General features: G+C 39.9%; 1 protein-coding gene and 1 pseudogene across 11 annotated transcripts in view; one reads left to right on the top strand and one right to left on the bottom strand.

Moving 5' to 3' along the window:
• LTBP1 (latent transforming growth factor beta binding protein 1) overlaps positions 1–16,405 on the bottom strand; it is a 471,389-nt gene that overhangs the window by 294,832 nt on the left and 160,152 nt on the right. The gene's annotated exons all lie outside the window — the stretch shown is intronic.
• LOC143661720 (cleavage stimulation factor subunit 1 pseudogene) lies at positions 5,662–11,032 on the top strand (annotated as a pseudogene).

Raw genomic sequence — 16,405 nt, 5'->3', positions numbered from 1 at the left:
TTGTGACTGTATCAAAATAACAGGGTTTGCTGAGCTCAGCAATGCTTCATTAGGTATATGCTTACATTGCTGTTCATAAAGCTCTTTATAATAAATAAATATATTGATGTTGACAGAAACCATAAACTAACTTTAAGACTAACTTTAGGCCAGGAAGCCAAGTATCAAGGGATGAACATTTTCACTTATTTGCTACACATTAACAGGCTTCAGTTAGTAATTAATACTTGGTCTAACATACGACACATACAGGGACACACACTTTTCATTTGGCTCAATATGTTAATATCATGCCTTCATGAATGATTTAGGACAGGATTTTATAATCTCCACATTATGGCATTTTGTGTCAAATAATTTGGGGACTGTCCTGTGCACTGCAGGATTTTTTGCTTCAATAGTAGTAGACCCCCACGGCCAGGAGATTTTGATCCACTGCCAGTGCAGGGAGACACCCCTCTTGTACAACATGCAAAGAATCCCACAGCTCTCTGCCCAAGAACCATTCACTGAAATAATCTTCTAGGCTCTCCATATCCATTTCCAGAAAGAAATTTAAAGAGGCCAGAGGCGATGATGGTCTTCTGGATACCTGGTTTGGGTTGAGGAACTTCTGAATGGATGGATTCCTTTTTCATGTCTTTATCACCATTAGAATCTACTGGCTTTCAAAAAAGAACTGATTGACCGTGCAACAAGACTGGATACAAGAACTCAGAAATGGACAGCACAATACTACCTAATTGTAATGTAATGATGTTAAAACACTGAATGAAGCTGCATCTGAGGTATAGTTTTTCTTTTTATTTTTTTTTAATTTTTTTCTCTCTATTATCGTTTTATTTCTTTTTCTGTTATCTTTCTATTTCTTTTTCTAAATCGATGCAAATGTACTAAGAAATGATGAATATGCATCTATGTGATGATATTAAGAATTACTGATTGTATATGTAGAATACAATGATTTCTAAATGTTGTGTTAGTTAATTTTTTTAATTAATAAAAAAAGAATACAGTGGAAATAAATGAAATAGAAAATGGAAAAGATAATAAAGAAACTCAACAACAACAAAAAAAAATACAAACTAATGCAACTCTTCTCACCAAAGTTTTGTTTTGGAAAATAGTTATTTTTCATTTTTTAAAAAATGTAATTTCTTCACCTGCGATGGGGTTATGTTTTTTTAATTTTATAAATGAATTGTTATAAATCTTTAAAAAAAAAAAAAAAAAGAACTGATCATGACGGCTCAAAAAAAAGCCACAATCATCAGCATCACGTATCATCTTGGAGTACTTCTGACAGGCTACCTGAGAATGTGTGCCCTTTACTACATCTGAAGTCTGGTTTATCCATCCAGGAGAGATCTATGACAGCAACTTCTGCTTCAGCAGCTCTGGATCACTATGACCGAATGGACACCCAGGATAATCCCACTGACGTCGTGGACTGGTCAGAATAATCTTGAAGCAACTGAAAGGAGTTTCTCATACCTTCCTTTCCACAGCTATGGCAGATGCTGTAAGAGTAGTTTTTATTAAACTTATCTGGACCCATATTTCCTCTGATAAATTCTTGTTTCCAGAACAAGAATTGATGTAATGCCTGTTCCAATGGCAAACCAGTGAGCCCTGTTGTTTTTGTTTTGTTTTGTTTTTAAATGAGAAAATAGCTTTCATTTCCTCTGGGCCCAAACTGTACCATACCTTCTGGCCACAGCTTTTAAAAGTGGTTTTTCAGTCTAGCAGCCCACTCTCCCATTTTCTCTTTCCTGCCCTACTCTTACACCCTCTTCCAAGGTGGGTATTTTACAGACAAAGATATCTTTAACCCCCTTCCCTCACTCCTAAAATCAGTGTATGATAGCAACAAAAACTGAGGCAAAATATCTAGCCAAGAAACCATCTCATCAATGAGTGACCCTCTGTGTTCTGATCACTCTAAACCAGGAAGGGCTGATATGCCCATACAAATGGTGTCACTATGGGCACCATCAACCCACTTTTTGGTGCACTAACAGCTGTTACATGTCCCCATTTGTTCTAGTTTGCTAGCTGCCAGAATGCTGTATACTAGAAACAGAATGGCTTTTAAAAAGGGGAATTTAATAAGTTGCTAGTTTACAGTTCTAAGACCAAGAAAATGTCCCAATTAAAACAAATCTATAGAAATGTCCAATAAAAGGCATTCAGGGATAGACACCTTGGTTCAAGGAGGCTGTTGAAGTTCAGGGTTTCTCTCTCAAGTGAGAAGGCACATGGCGAACACAGTCACAGTTTCTCTCAGCTGAAAGGGCACATGGCGAGCAAGGTCTCATCTATTAGTTGTCTCTCCTAGCTTCCGATTTCATGACGCTCCCCGGGAGGCGTTTTCCTTCTTCATCTCCAAAGGTCACTTGACTTGTGGGCTCTCTGCTTCTTGTGGCTATTTCACTCTTCTCTGCTGTCTCTGAATCTCCCCCATTCTCCAAAATGTTTCCTCTTTTATAGGACTCCAGAAACTTATCAAGACCCACCCAAATGGGCGGAGACATGTCGTCACCTAATCCAGTTTAACAACCACTCTTGATTAAATCATAGCTCCAAGAAGATGATTTAACTACAGATTCAAACATACAGTATTGAATAGGATTATTCTGCCTTTACAAAGGGATTTAGTTTAAAACATGGCTTTTCTAGCAGACATACATCCTTTCAAAAAAGCACATCATCCTTCCCTTTTGACACTTTGAAGTTCCGACAACATTCCTGATTTTCTTCATTTATTCAACTTCAAACACCGAAATGCTCCAAAGAGCCATGTAATATGGACTGGGGGCACTTTTAGGCTGAAAAAACTAAGGTCCACCTCTCCTTGGTCAATTTGTTCTAGGTATGATCACAATAATCAGTTTGACTCTAAGTATGTCCAGAACTAAGCAGAGCAGGAAAGTTTAAGAGATAAAAAATAGGCTTTAAAAAATTATATTGTTACTATAGAATTTTCAATTGCTGAAAAACAATGAATAATCAGTGAAAGCAGTAAGAAAGTAATCCCATTTCTATGGAGGAAATTGTTTTAAGGTCTGCAGGATAAAAGGCAGTAAACAGGACATTGGTGGTCATTAAAAAATATCAGAACCAAAGGCTTCAAATATCTGTCCCTCTGTGCAGTTGTACTGTGCACACTTTTTGTTTGTCCCAATATTTTAATATTATGCCTTCATGAACGACTTAGGACAGGGTCTCTCAACCTCCACACTATGACATTTTGTGTCAAATGATTCTGGGGTTGCCCTGTGCACTGCTGGATGTTCGATAGCATCCCTGGTCTCCATCCACGAAACGTGAGGAGTGCTCCTCCCCCATCATGACAACAATGCGTTCAGAGGATGCCTATCCTAGTCTGCCAGCTGCCGGAATACAATATGCCAGAAACAGAGTAGCTTTTAAAAGGGGAATTTAATGAATTGATAGTTTACAGTTCTAAGGCTGAGAAAATGTCCCAATTAAAACAAGTCTATAGAAATGTCAGAAAGATACCTTGGTTCAAGAAGGCCGATGAAGTTCAGGTTTTCTCTCTCAAGTAGAAAGGCACATGGCAAACATGGTCAGGGTTTCTCTCTTGGCTGGAAGGGCACATGGTGAACACAGGGTCATCTGCTAACTTTCTCTCCTGGCTTCCTGTTTCATGCCCCAGGAGGTATTTTCCTCCTTCATCTCCAAAGATCACTGGCTGGTAGACTCTGCTTCTCGTGCCGTTCTGCTCTGCTCTCTCTGGATCTCCAAAATCTTTCTTTTTTTTAGGATTCCAGTAAACTAATCAAGACCCACATAGAATGGGTGGAGACACATCTCTATCTAATCAAGTTTAATACCCACATTGAGTCACATCTCCATGGACATAACCCAATCAAGTTTCCAATCTATAGCATTGAATAGGGATTAAGAGAAACAGTTGCTCCCACATGATTGCTTAGGATTAAACCATGGCTTTTCTAGGGTACATAAATCCTTTCAAACCAGCACAATGCTAAATGTTCCCTGGGGTGGGGGGAGGCAAAACTGGCCCTTGTGGAGAATCATTAACTTAAGACATGATCATTTCCTTCTAAGTTTTATCTGAAAAACACTAATGAGAATAAGGACTTGTTCTCGGCTGCTATTACATTCCAGGCACTCTGCTAGGTACTCTAATACACCAGCTCCCATCTCACAACCATAATTTGTCCTTGTTAAAGAAAGATAGAGCCATGGGGCAGTCTTTTTCATTCAGAAGCTCAAGCTTGACCCATTCGTCATGCTTTATAATGCATGATCATTTTTAAAATGATGTATTATTATTTTAAATGGTATATTATCATCACCATAATCATGGTCAAATAGTATATGAGTCCCTGCTTGTTGAATTTTGCAGTTTCACTTATTTGCCACTAACTAATAGAGAACTACATTCATTTTTTGCCACCTTTCTGCACTCATTCATTAATTCTCTCAACCAATAACTATCAAGGCCCTACTCTGCACTGCTCTACCCCAGGAGATAGAACAATGAAAAAGACAAACAAAAAGCCCTGCCTTCATGGACATAAAAATCTAGGAGGATGATTCCAAACAGAATGTCACACTGAAGGCATCAGCACGTACAAATGAGGAGTCTACCATAGCATTTTCCACTTCAAGACACTGTGTCCAGGAATAATCCACTATCAGAACTGAACAACAGCCATCCTTCATGCTGTTCTATGCAATGAACGTAACCACTTCAAATCCCCCTTAATAAAAAGCTTTTATAACATTTCACGTGCCTGGTACTATCCAGAAATTTTACCTAGAGTGAATGCCTGAAGACTGAAGCTTACCATTTTAGCACCCAGAATTTTTTATTCATTTTGACTCTATTAAGTGGGTATTTTTCTGTGCACCAAACAAAATCACTCAAATCCTAAATCTGCACACCATACATCCTACCCTGAAGTTATGTCCAAAGTTTGCAGTTATGTCCAAAGTTCTTTAATTTCTTAAAATAGTAATCAGAACATTATGATATAAAGTAAACTCATTTCAAGTTCTGCAAATTGGGAAAATATATTTAAATAATTAAGGAAAAACAATCCTGTTTAAACTTCATTGGCATTTTATAAACAAAGTGCCTCATATTTGTGGCCAGACTTCTAAAAGATGGTCTGAGACACTACTGCCATTTACATTTTGCTTTCTTCCATGCTGGAGCATGGGAGGTGGGATATGGTCGGGTAGTGGAGTTAGTGATCTGAAAGAAAGAGAAGAAAGAATATTTGAGATTTCTGGCCTCAGATCTAACACTGATTTACTGTGTAACCTCAATTCTTTCCCCTAAAATAGACTATATGCCTACTCCTTAAGACTACCCAGAAAAGCAAACAAAACCATCAATTAGTTAAAAGTGAAATACCTATACAAAGATAAGTGATGTAGTGTAAATAATGCTGTCCAGCACCCATCTGCCCAGAATCCACTATGATGGTAAAATGAGAGGCCAGAATAGGGTGCTTTCATTCCTGCTCCGTGCAACAATGAGGGGACAGAAGAATGATGGGGACTGCAGCTCCAGGGGGCAAGTGACCACACACTATATAGGGAAGTCCTGGTCGAAAAAGTGGAGAAACCAAGATGGAGAGAACTGGGTGAGTGAGCTTGGGCATGGCCCCACAGTGGGCCAACGGCAGCATGTGGGGAATTGTGGGTCTGAAGGAGCGGACAGTCCCTCCACTCCAGCCTATCCCCACAGCTAGCTTGGAGCCCCTGGGAGGAACCAGGAAGCGTACCCAGCCACCAGGTTTTTCCAGGCTAGCTGAAGGCAGGGGCAGCTGAAATACCCAGCCCACAGCCCAAGATCAACCTAAGTGGGTGTCGGAGGCCACCAGACCCATTGGGCCCATAAGTGGAATCTCTGATGAGGTGCACACTGCTCATCCCCAGGCTCCAGGGTTGACAGCTCTCAGCAGGAACCAAGACAAGCAGCCCTGGCTGGAACTGCACCAGGTCTCCGTTCTGCTTAGCCAGCTGCCACAGTCCAGGGGAGGAGGGTCTGAGGGGTACAGGTGGCCCAAGAGCGCCATCTGCTGGGAAGCCTCAAGTAGAACTGTATCCCCTCCGTGAGATTCGAGCCTTGGTTTGGCAGGGAATTACTGACAAACCACTGCAAAAGGGGACCTTCAACACAAACCTAAGCAAATACAAAACCTTAGACAAGTGAAAGAAATCACTTGTAAAACAACCTAATTAACAAGATAATCAAATGCACCAAAGGCAACATAAAATCACAAAGCCTGTGAAGATTCAGGTAGATGTGCCCAGCCAAACAAAAATTAAAACACTAAAGAGGACATGGAATTTGAAACAACTAATCAATGATGTGCATAAGGACACAAAAGTTATCAAGAAGATGCTGGAAGAGCATAAAGAAGAATTTGAGTGATTAAAAAAAATAGCAGAGATCAAAGATACTATAGGTCAAATCAAAAATATACTAGAGAGGCACAACAGCAGATCTAAAGAAGTAGAAGAAAGAATAAATGAGCTAGAAGACAGGGCAATTGAAATGTAGTGCACAAAAGAACAAATGGCAAGAAAAGTAGAAAAAAAGGAACTGGATTTCAGGGGAATTCATGACAACATGAAGAACACAAATATAAGATCCATCAGTGTACCAGAAGGAGAAAAGGGTTAGTAAGGTTAGTTGAAGAGATAATAAGAGAAAACTTCCCAACTATTGTACAACATAAAAATGCAAATAAAAGAAGCCCAACAAACCCCAAATAGCATAAATCCAAATAGGCCTATTCCGAGATGCATATTAATCAGATTCTCAAATGCTGAAGAGAAGCAGAACGTCCTGAAAGAAATAAGAGAAAACCAATTCACTACATATAGGGAAAACCACATGAGACTGTGTGTGGACTACTCAGCAGGCACCACGGAGGCAAGAAGGCAGTGATATGCTATATGACAGATTCTGAACAAAAAGATTTTCAGCCAACAATTCTTTATTCAGCCAAGTTGTCCTTCAAAATTGAGGGAGTAGGAGGGCCACAGTGGCTCATCAGGCAGACTTCTCGCCTGCCATGCCAGAGACCCGGATTCGATTCCTGATGCCCACCCATGCAAAAAAAAAAGATTGAGGGAGAGACTAAAATCTTCAGACAAACAAAGGCTAAGACAATTTGTCAGTAAAAGACCAGCCCTACAAGAAATATTAAACGGAATTCTGTCAACCGAAAAAAGGAGACAGGAAAAGGGAGTCTGCAGGTAGGCACAGAATTGATGAGTATCAGTAAGGATAACTTAAAGAATAAAATGAGAGAGAAGGTAAAGAATACATAGATCTGACAAAAACAAAAGCACATGATGGTAGACTCAAGAACTGCTCTTACAGCAAACTAACCTCAAACTTCAGGCAGGAGACAGGAATAAAAGGCATCCAAATAGGAAAGGAAGAGGTAAAACTTTCACTATTTGCAGATGACATGATCTTATACTTGGAAAATCCTGAGAAATCTACAACAAAGATATTTGAGCTAATAAACAATTTCATCAAAGTGGTGGGATACAAGATAAATGTGCAAAAATTAGTAATGTTTCTATACACAGGTAATAACCTAACTGAGGAGACAATTAAGGAAAAATTTTCCATTCAAAAGACCAACTAAAAGAATCAAGTATTGGGTGGGCCACAGTGGCTCAGTGGCAGAGTTCTTGCCTGCCATGCTGGAGACCCGGGTTCAGTTCCAGGTACCTGTCCATGCAACAAAAAAAAATCAAGTGTGTAGGAATAAACTACTTAATCAGGGATGTTTAGCACCTGTACATAGAAAATGACCATGACAAACCATTGCTAAAAGAAAGCAAAGAAGATCTAAGTGGGTGGAAAGACATTTCATGCTCATGGATAAGAAGGTTGAACATCATTAAGATGTCGATCCTACCCAAATTGATCTACAGATTCGATGCAATACCAATCAAAATTCCAACAACCTATCCGATGACTCTGGAAAAGCTAGCTGTCAAATTTATTTGGAAGGGAAAGAGACCTCAAATAGCTACAAATATACTTTAAAAGAAAAGAATGCAGTGGGAAAATAAACACTTTCTGACTTTAAAACTTATAAAGCCAAAGTCGTCAAAACAGCAAAAAGACCAGCACAAAGATAGAGATATTGACGAATGGAATCACATCGAGAGTGTGGTGATAGATCACCAAATATATGGTCAACTGATCTTCTACAAGGTCCCCAAATCCACTGAACTGGGACAGAACCATGTATATATACTATATATACACACACTATATTATAGTGTATGCATATATATATACTTTCATATAATCTATCAAAGACCTACCTATAAGAGATGGTACAATAAAAATCCTAGAAGAAAATATAGGGAAAACATCTTCAAGACTGAGTAATAGGAGATAGTTTCTTAAACTTTATACCTAATATACAAGCAATGAAAGAAAAAAATAGATAAATGGGAACTCCTTGAAATCAAAAGCTTTTGGGCATCAAATGACTTTGTCAAAAAGGTGAGGATGAAACCAACTCAATGGATAAAATATGGAGAAACTTTGTATCAGACAAAGATTTGATAGTCTGTGTACATAAAGAAATTATACAACTCAACCACAAAAGAACAAACAACCCAATAATAAAATGAGCAAAGGATATGAATAGACATTTTTCCGAAGAGCAAATACAAATGACTAAAAAGCACATGAAGAGAGGCTTATCTTCATTAGCCACAAGAGAAATGCAAATCAAGACTATAATGAGGTGCCTCCATTTTTCCAGCAGAGAGTAGGAGACTGTGAGAGCTGGATCAGTAGCTGACAGGAGGAATCATTCTCCTCTTCTCCAAGATGTACAGAACCAAGGTCGGTGTTCCTAGTTTGCTAGCTGCCGGAATGCAACACACCAGAGACGGATTGGCTTTTAATAAAAGGGGATTTATTTTGTTGGTTCTTCAGAGGAAAGGCAGCTAACTTTCCACTGAGGTTCTTTCTTATGTGGAAGGCACAGGATGGTCTCTGCTGGTCTTCTTTCCAGGCCCCTGGGTTCCAACAACTTTCCCCGGGATGACTTCTTTCTGCATCTCCAAAGGCCCGGGCTGAGCTGCAAGTGCTGAGATGAGGAATGCCAAGCTGCTAGACTGTGCTACATTGCGTTCTCTCATTTAAGCACAAGCCAATTAAGTTAAACGTCACTCATTGCAGCAGACACGCCTCCTAGCCGACTGCGGATGTAATTAGCAACAGATGAGATTCACCTACCATTGGCTCATGTCCACAGCAACAGAACTAGGTGCTTTCACCTGGCCAAGTTGACAACTGAATCTAACTACCACAGTCGGCTTAAAGAACTGACCATTAGACAGCTGCTCTATGACAGCTACATCAGCATTGCTAAGGACTTTATCGATGAAATCAAGTCTCAGTCTCTGTGCACACCCTCAAGGCAATTCCTGCATCTCATCAACCTGGGAATGGAAAATGATAATACTGCAGTATTCAATCGGTCATCCAGATAGAGTTGCCCCTGGCACAGGGACTGACTTGGAATTTGATGCAGATGTGCGATGTCTCCAGTATCTTCAGAGTACAAAGCGTGCTATGTCTCATCCCATAAAGGACCATGCTTTGCAGCTACCTATAGTAGTCATGAGCAGTTAATAGCTACTGGATCTGCTGTTGTGTCCATAAAAACACTTGACACAGAAAGAATGTTGGCCAAAAGTGCTTTGCCAATAGAGGTCATGAAGAATGAGACTGCAAAAAGAATACAGAAAACCACCAAATTATCTGAACTGTTTATGACCACATGCATGAAGTCACATCTCACTTTCCACTCAAGAAAACAGATCCTGGCCTCTGGCTCAAGGGATTATACTCTTAAATTATGTGATTATTCCAAGCCATCTGCAAAAAGAGCCTTCAAATACATTCAGGAAGCTGAAATGATATGCTTCATCATTTTTCATCCTTCTGGAGACTCTATACCCGTTGGGACTCAGCAACCTACTCTCGCTTTATGATATCAACACATTTCAATGTTTTCGTCTCTTGAAGTCCTCAAGATCAACACACTGAGGCTATATGCTCTGTTAATTATAATCCTAGTGCCAATATGTATGTAACTGGCAGCAAGGATAGCTGCATCAAACTATGGGATGATGTTTCAAACCGATGCATCACAACTTTCGAGAAAACAGATGATGGTGCTGATGTTTGTTTTGGTTTTTTTTTTAATTTAAATGCAGTCTCTAAAGTGTAAAAGACTCTGTAGCTAAACTTTGGGAAATATCAACAGGAAGAACATTGGTCCCATACACAGGTGCTGGTTTGAGTGCACTGCAAGTGCACCAGACACAAGCAGTCTTCAACCACACCGAGGACTATGTGTTGCTGCCTGATGAAGGATGACCAGTATCATGGTCAGGTTCATGTGTTAACTTGGCCAGTTGGTGGTCCCTGTTTGTCTGGATGGGCAAGTGCTGGCCTGTTTGTTGCTATGAGGACATTTCATAGAATTAAATCATGTTCACATCGGCTACTACATCCAGAGCTGATTCTATTTGTCATCAGCCAAGGGGCGTGTCTTCTTTAATGAGTGATGCTTAATCTAATCACCGGAAGCCTTTTAAGGAGGATTCAGAAGAGACAGGCTCTCTTCCTGCTCTGGCCGGTGAGCCTCTCCTGTGAAGTTCATCCAGACCTTCCACTGGAATCTTCAGCTTCACAGCCTGCCACACAGATTTTGGACTCTACGTTCTCATGGTTATGTGAGACACTTTTATAAATTTTATATTTACAAATATTTCCTGCTGATTCTGTTTCTCTAGAGAATCCTAACTAATACAATCAGTCTCTGCTGCTGGGATTCAACTGAGTAACCTGCTCTCCTTGGGGTACAACATCATCCGCTATATAGTGCACTCGCCCACCAAACCTGGTTTCATGATGTGCAGTGATGACTTCAAAGTGCGGTTTTGGTACGGGAGATCGACCACTGACTAGACCCGCTGTAGGTCGTTAAGGTAGGGTTCTTTTCTCAGGGACTTTGCCCCTCCTCCCCCACTGTCTAGCCTCAGAAGTAAGTCACTGTACCATCTTCCACAGCTGTGCTGCTACTTCTCAGCCTTCTTGGATTTGTACAAAAGAATCCTTTTTTTACATTGACATAGAATCATGGTGGAAACGGTTGGAAATGCAGATCTGTGCAGTTGTTTCACATTCACAGATTACTATAGCATGATTTTCATCAGTTTTGCAAATATAGGACTTGCCATTTCTCCTGATTCTCGATCGTTTGAAGAAGGATCGAGTATGAAAGTGCTTTCCAGTGCTTTCTAGATCGCACATGGATGTCATAAAGAATTTTCATTTAGTTATTTTGTCAACTCTCAAGCCTGATCTATACCCTCTTTGTATATTTATTTCCTTTCAAATACTAGTCCTGAAGTTCTGAGAATCAAGAATTTTGTGCCAGGTGGAAAACATTTTAAAGCTTATATCAAGTTTATTCTAAAATGACATCATTCTGATAATAAATTTCAGATCTGTTATATATTTTTCACCTTAATAAAATTAATGGCCATTTTTTTCTTGAAAAAAAAAAACAATGAAAGATCACCTCACACCTAAAAGTATGGCTGCTATTAAACAAAGTTACAAATGTTGGAGAGGATGTGGAGAAATCGGAACACTTTTTCACTGTTGGTGGAAATGTATAATGGCACAGCCTTATGGAAGACAGTTTGGTAGTTCCTCAAAATATCAAGTTCCCCTATGACCCAGCAATACCAGTATTCAGTATATATCTAGAAGAGCTGAACACACATTGATATTCATAGCAGCACTATTTACAATTGCCAAAAGATGGAAACAATCCAAGTGCCCATCAGCAGACGAGTGGTGTATATATACACACGATGGACTATTATGCAGCAGTAAGATCAAATGAGGTCCTGAAGTACATAACAACATGGATGAACCTTGAGGACATAATGCTGGGTGAAATTAAGCCAGACACAAAAGGATAGATACTGTATATTTCACTATTATGACTCTGGTAAAGGTAAACCCAGAGGTTACACTGAAGAATATAGGGGGCCCAGAGGTACAAAGACGCTAGAGATGGGTGAATGGTTACTCAATGAGGTTGAATTTAACTGTAAGGAAATGGATAGAAATAAAGGCAGTTCATTAGAGGGGTTATAAGTACCATTGCCATGTTGAAAGTGAATAGGATTGAAAGAATCCTGTAACCCACTGACTAACTCCACAATTACAAATAAATTCTTGCATGAGCTACTTCAAAGGTCTGATCTTATACAAAGAGTCAACAATAGAGAGGTATGGGGGGAAACTAATATTGCATGTTATGGCCTCAAGTTAACAGCTTACTTTTCAGAAACCTAAAACCTTCAGATGGTTCCTAGGCCAGAAAAGTCCTAAAACCCAGAGATGCCAGTCTCTTCAAGAACATCAACCAGTTCCATTCCCTATTTCATACTGTTAATACCTTTCTCAACATGCAAATATTAGAATGGGCATAGCCCAAATAACCCCAAAGACTAGGAGAAGGATCAAAGGAGGAGAAGCTTTAACAGAGAAGTTAGGATTTAACAAATGAGTATGACCCCTGAAACATTACATTAATATTTATTGTTAGTCTCCAATATCTTGGAGCAGCTAGAAGGTAAGACCTGAAATTATGGACTTGTAACCCATACCAAACTCTGATATCTGTTCTATAACTAACTGTTAAAATTGCACTTTAAAATCTATTACTTTTTTGTATACATATTTCACAAACACACACACACACACACACAAAATAGAGGCCAAAGAAGGCTCTATGAGCTATCTCCATGATAAAATGCCCAAACTGGGTAAATTTTTATTTACACCCATAGCTGCTAAAACACAATGCAAAGATCCACAACATGGGGATAGTCTCTCAGCAAAACAAAATAAAACAAAAAAACCAGTCAATGTGTTACCCTGATTTCTTCTGCCAAAAGTTGACAAGAGATCAACAGGACCCAATAGGACAAAGAAGTAAAAATTATTCTGGCTGCTGAACCAACAGAAACTGTTCTTAATGTTCCTAATGAATTAAAAGACCCGCTAGAGGCAGGAAACAGGAACAGCTGAAGTGATTATCAGACAGAATGCAGAAGACCTAGGAAGACTGAGGTCGTGGGAGGGCTGAGCTGGAGAGGTCTGAAGAGGCTGTAATTGAAAAGCAGAGGCCAGTTGCAGACTAATGAGTGTGGAGTGATGCAACAGGAAAAAAAAGGAAAATTCATGTATATTGTATATTCAAAAGTTTTTTGCAGAAAGGCACGGGAAACTTGCCAATGGTGGCTTCCAGAAAGCGGAGTGTGAAGATAGGGAAAGCTTCTGGGAAGTGGCTCTTGCTTTTTGTTACAACCTCCTGAATAATTTGATTTTTTTAATCTATTTGGCTGCAGGGCTAGCCAGCAGGTTCCTGCTTATTGCTATCACCAGGGACCCAGAGGCGGTTCCCACCCCCACCCCCACCCCGGTTTTGAATTGCTCCAGAAGCAAGGAGGGTAAAGGCAGAAGTCCCCGAGACACTTCTCACTGGGAGGTTTGTCTTTTCCGCTGCGACCTTCACAGTACCCTCCACTTCCTCAAAGCCCCCCTCTGCCCTGTCTTTTTCCTAAGAGGTTTTCTAAACTAATTAGGTAATCAGATGCAACCACAAATTTAAAAGCAGAAATGCCTATCTGGGTACAGAAAAAAATCTGAAACATGCATGTGCCACAAATACAGAGTCATCAAGTTTCACCAAGAAATTTTCCATGTTTCATTATCTTAGAAAAGCCTTCTTTGCCTGCTATTTTCTTAAAGGTCTCAAAGAGAGTCTTGGAGAACACAGCTCACCTGTGAATGGAATGAGACAGCCTTTCCAGACTTCAGATTTTTCCACTTGTCATGCAAATGCAATTAACACTCATCTAGGTCTCCCCACCTTAAAGAACCAGTACTGCCTCTCAGAAAAGCGTCAACTTTAGCAGAACAGCTTCCTCTTAAGAGTATCAAATGTCCTCTGAGATCAAGAAACACCTCTGGAATTTCAACTTCCTCTTTATTACAGTGCATTAGGGGGTCATGAAATGAAAGAATTTCCTTTTTCAGTGACTGATTATTGTCTCTTGACCTCCATAATTTCCCATTTCAAATGGTGACATTCTGCAATAAGAACAGCCCTGCCTAAAAGTAACACACAGACAAGAGTTAGTTAACACAGCATATTTTTGAGAATTCTAGGAAGTAAATCCTTGGGTGAGGCCCAAGAAGGCATGGCTGTAATACAGAACACAAAGGAAATGACCGACGTGCACACCTACAAAGACCACGACAAGAGCTTCCTTGGTGGTCTTCCTGATTCCAGGCTCTCTTGTGTGTGGGCCACTGCTGTCAGGTGAATCATGCCAAAACACTGCCCTGATCATGGGCCACTCCCCAGCTCAGAGCCTTTCCACACTTCCTAACACCTCTCTGGTGGAACTTAGTCTCCCAAATGTGGCATGTAAGACTCTCGTCAACCAAGACCCAACCTACTGGGGAGTGGCATAGTATTTCGAGATATGAACCTTTTTTTTCTTGGTATTGCTCCTCTTTTTTTCCCTCCCCATTCAAGCAAAGATCAAGTCTTACATTTATCATTTTGGGAAAGGGATGCTGCCAGGAAAAAAAAGGAACTAGCCTGCAATTGTTCATAACTTTCATTACCAAAAGCCTAAGCCCAAAGGAGATGGATCCCTTGTGTAGACCAAAATAACTTGGCCTAAACTACCAAGGAAGTTTCAGACACTAGAAAGGCACTGCATCACGTGGGGGGGGGGGGGGGGGGGGGAGAAGAGGTAATGAGAACAGAGAAGCCTCTGGGTTGAAGACCAGAGCTGCTGAGAAGAAGACATGACCCCAACAGAGCTTTATGGTGGTTCGCAGCAGCTGGCAGCCTCCCTAAGATTCTCAGTGGCAAAGAATGAGTGGCCCTGAAAGTCTGGATTGCTTTATGGCTCAACCATAACTCACATGAGCCAATGACAAGGACCAGATACCCACCCAATGACTTCGCAAATTGATGATTCCAAAACGAGGGTAAAGTCTTAGAAGCAGGAAGCCCTCAGAAAGGACCAAGGGGATGTTTCAATGGGCTCAACACATCAATTGAGTTCTCAAAAAAAAAAAAGTATTCATACTTCTGCCACAGTTAACGTTGAGGACTGAGATTCACTTCTACTATATGACTCTTCCAGCCTCTCTTTTACTACTCCCCCTTTTAGAATTAATATGGTAAACACATTCAGGTCCTTCTGACATTATAGACCCTGAGATCTGCTACCCTAAGTGCCTTTGTACACAAAGAAGACCTTTTCCCATTTCTACTCATTTATGATTGCCTATCCTTCAAGGTAATCATATGATATATATAGTGTGTATGTATGCGCACAAGATTTATCCTTTTTTAAATGCTTTCAGCTGAGATCCTCATTCGCAGTGCCTCAAAATACTCAGTTAATAAATTAATGAATAAAAAGAAGTGACCCCTTTCTAAGCATAATTCCTATGTCAGCTATTCGAAACAGAACCAGTCTTCCATAGAAACAGTTTTTTTATAAACAGATATTTATATAATACCCAATATGCAATAATGTAATGTGTACATTTCTAAAGCTCTTCTACAAAATACAATAGAAATGAATGTTAGAGTCTTTTTTATTTCTTTTAAATGCAGATATTATAAAAAGAAGAGTATTTGATTCAAATAGATGAGAGACAGATAATGATGTGAAAGTTCGAAGCAGAACATCTGGGCATTTTCAAACGGGAACAGTGGTCCCACTTTAAAACATGATACACCTTTGGGACAGAGCAAAATCATTTATGTTATTTATTTATATTACTGCTAATCACGATTGGGGTTTTTTTTCAATCTACATTTAGAGCATAGAGAAAGAAAGGGAAACTAGTCAACAAAAAAACAGGGAAGAGCAAAGAAAAGGAGTACATGAATTAAGAAGAATATACGCATATGAAGAAAAGCCAGTCTGTTGTACTGTGAGTGGTTAAATGGAAGGAAAACCAAGAAAGGCAAGTTCCTAAGGAGCAAGAAAAGCATTGACAAGGTAGTGGTTGACAGTCCCTGAGATAGCCCCCGTGGTACCTTCAGCCCGCAAAAGCCTGGGCGCCTACTTGAGGAAGATGAGACTAGTGCTGGGAAGGGAAGCTGCAGCACTCAAGTGCACAACTATTTCAAAAAATGGATCATTCATAAGGCAAATACTCATAACTAGGGAATTACCTATACTATGACTTATTTCTACGACTATCACAAGCTTCACCTAAGGT

The sequence above is a fragment of the Tamandua tetradactyla genome, chromosome 17, assembly GCF_023851605.1.
Source record: "Tamandua tetradactyla isolate mTamTet1 chromosome 17, mTamTet1.pri, whole genome shotgun sequence".
Classification (NCBI taxonomy): Eukaryota; Metazoa; Chordata; class Mammalia; order Pilosa; family Myrmecophagidae; genus Tamandua; species Tamandua tetradactyla.
This window is presented reverse-complemented; position numbering and strand designations above follow the sequence as displayed.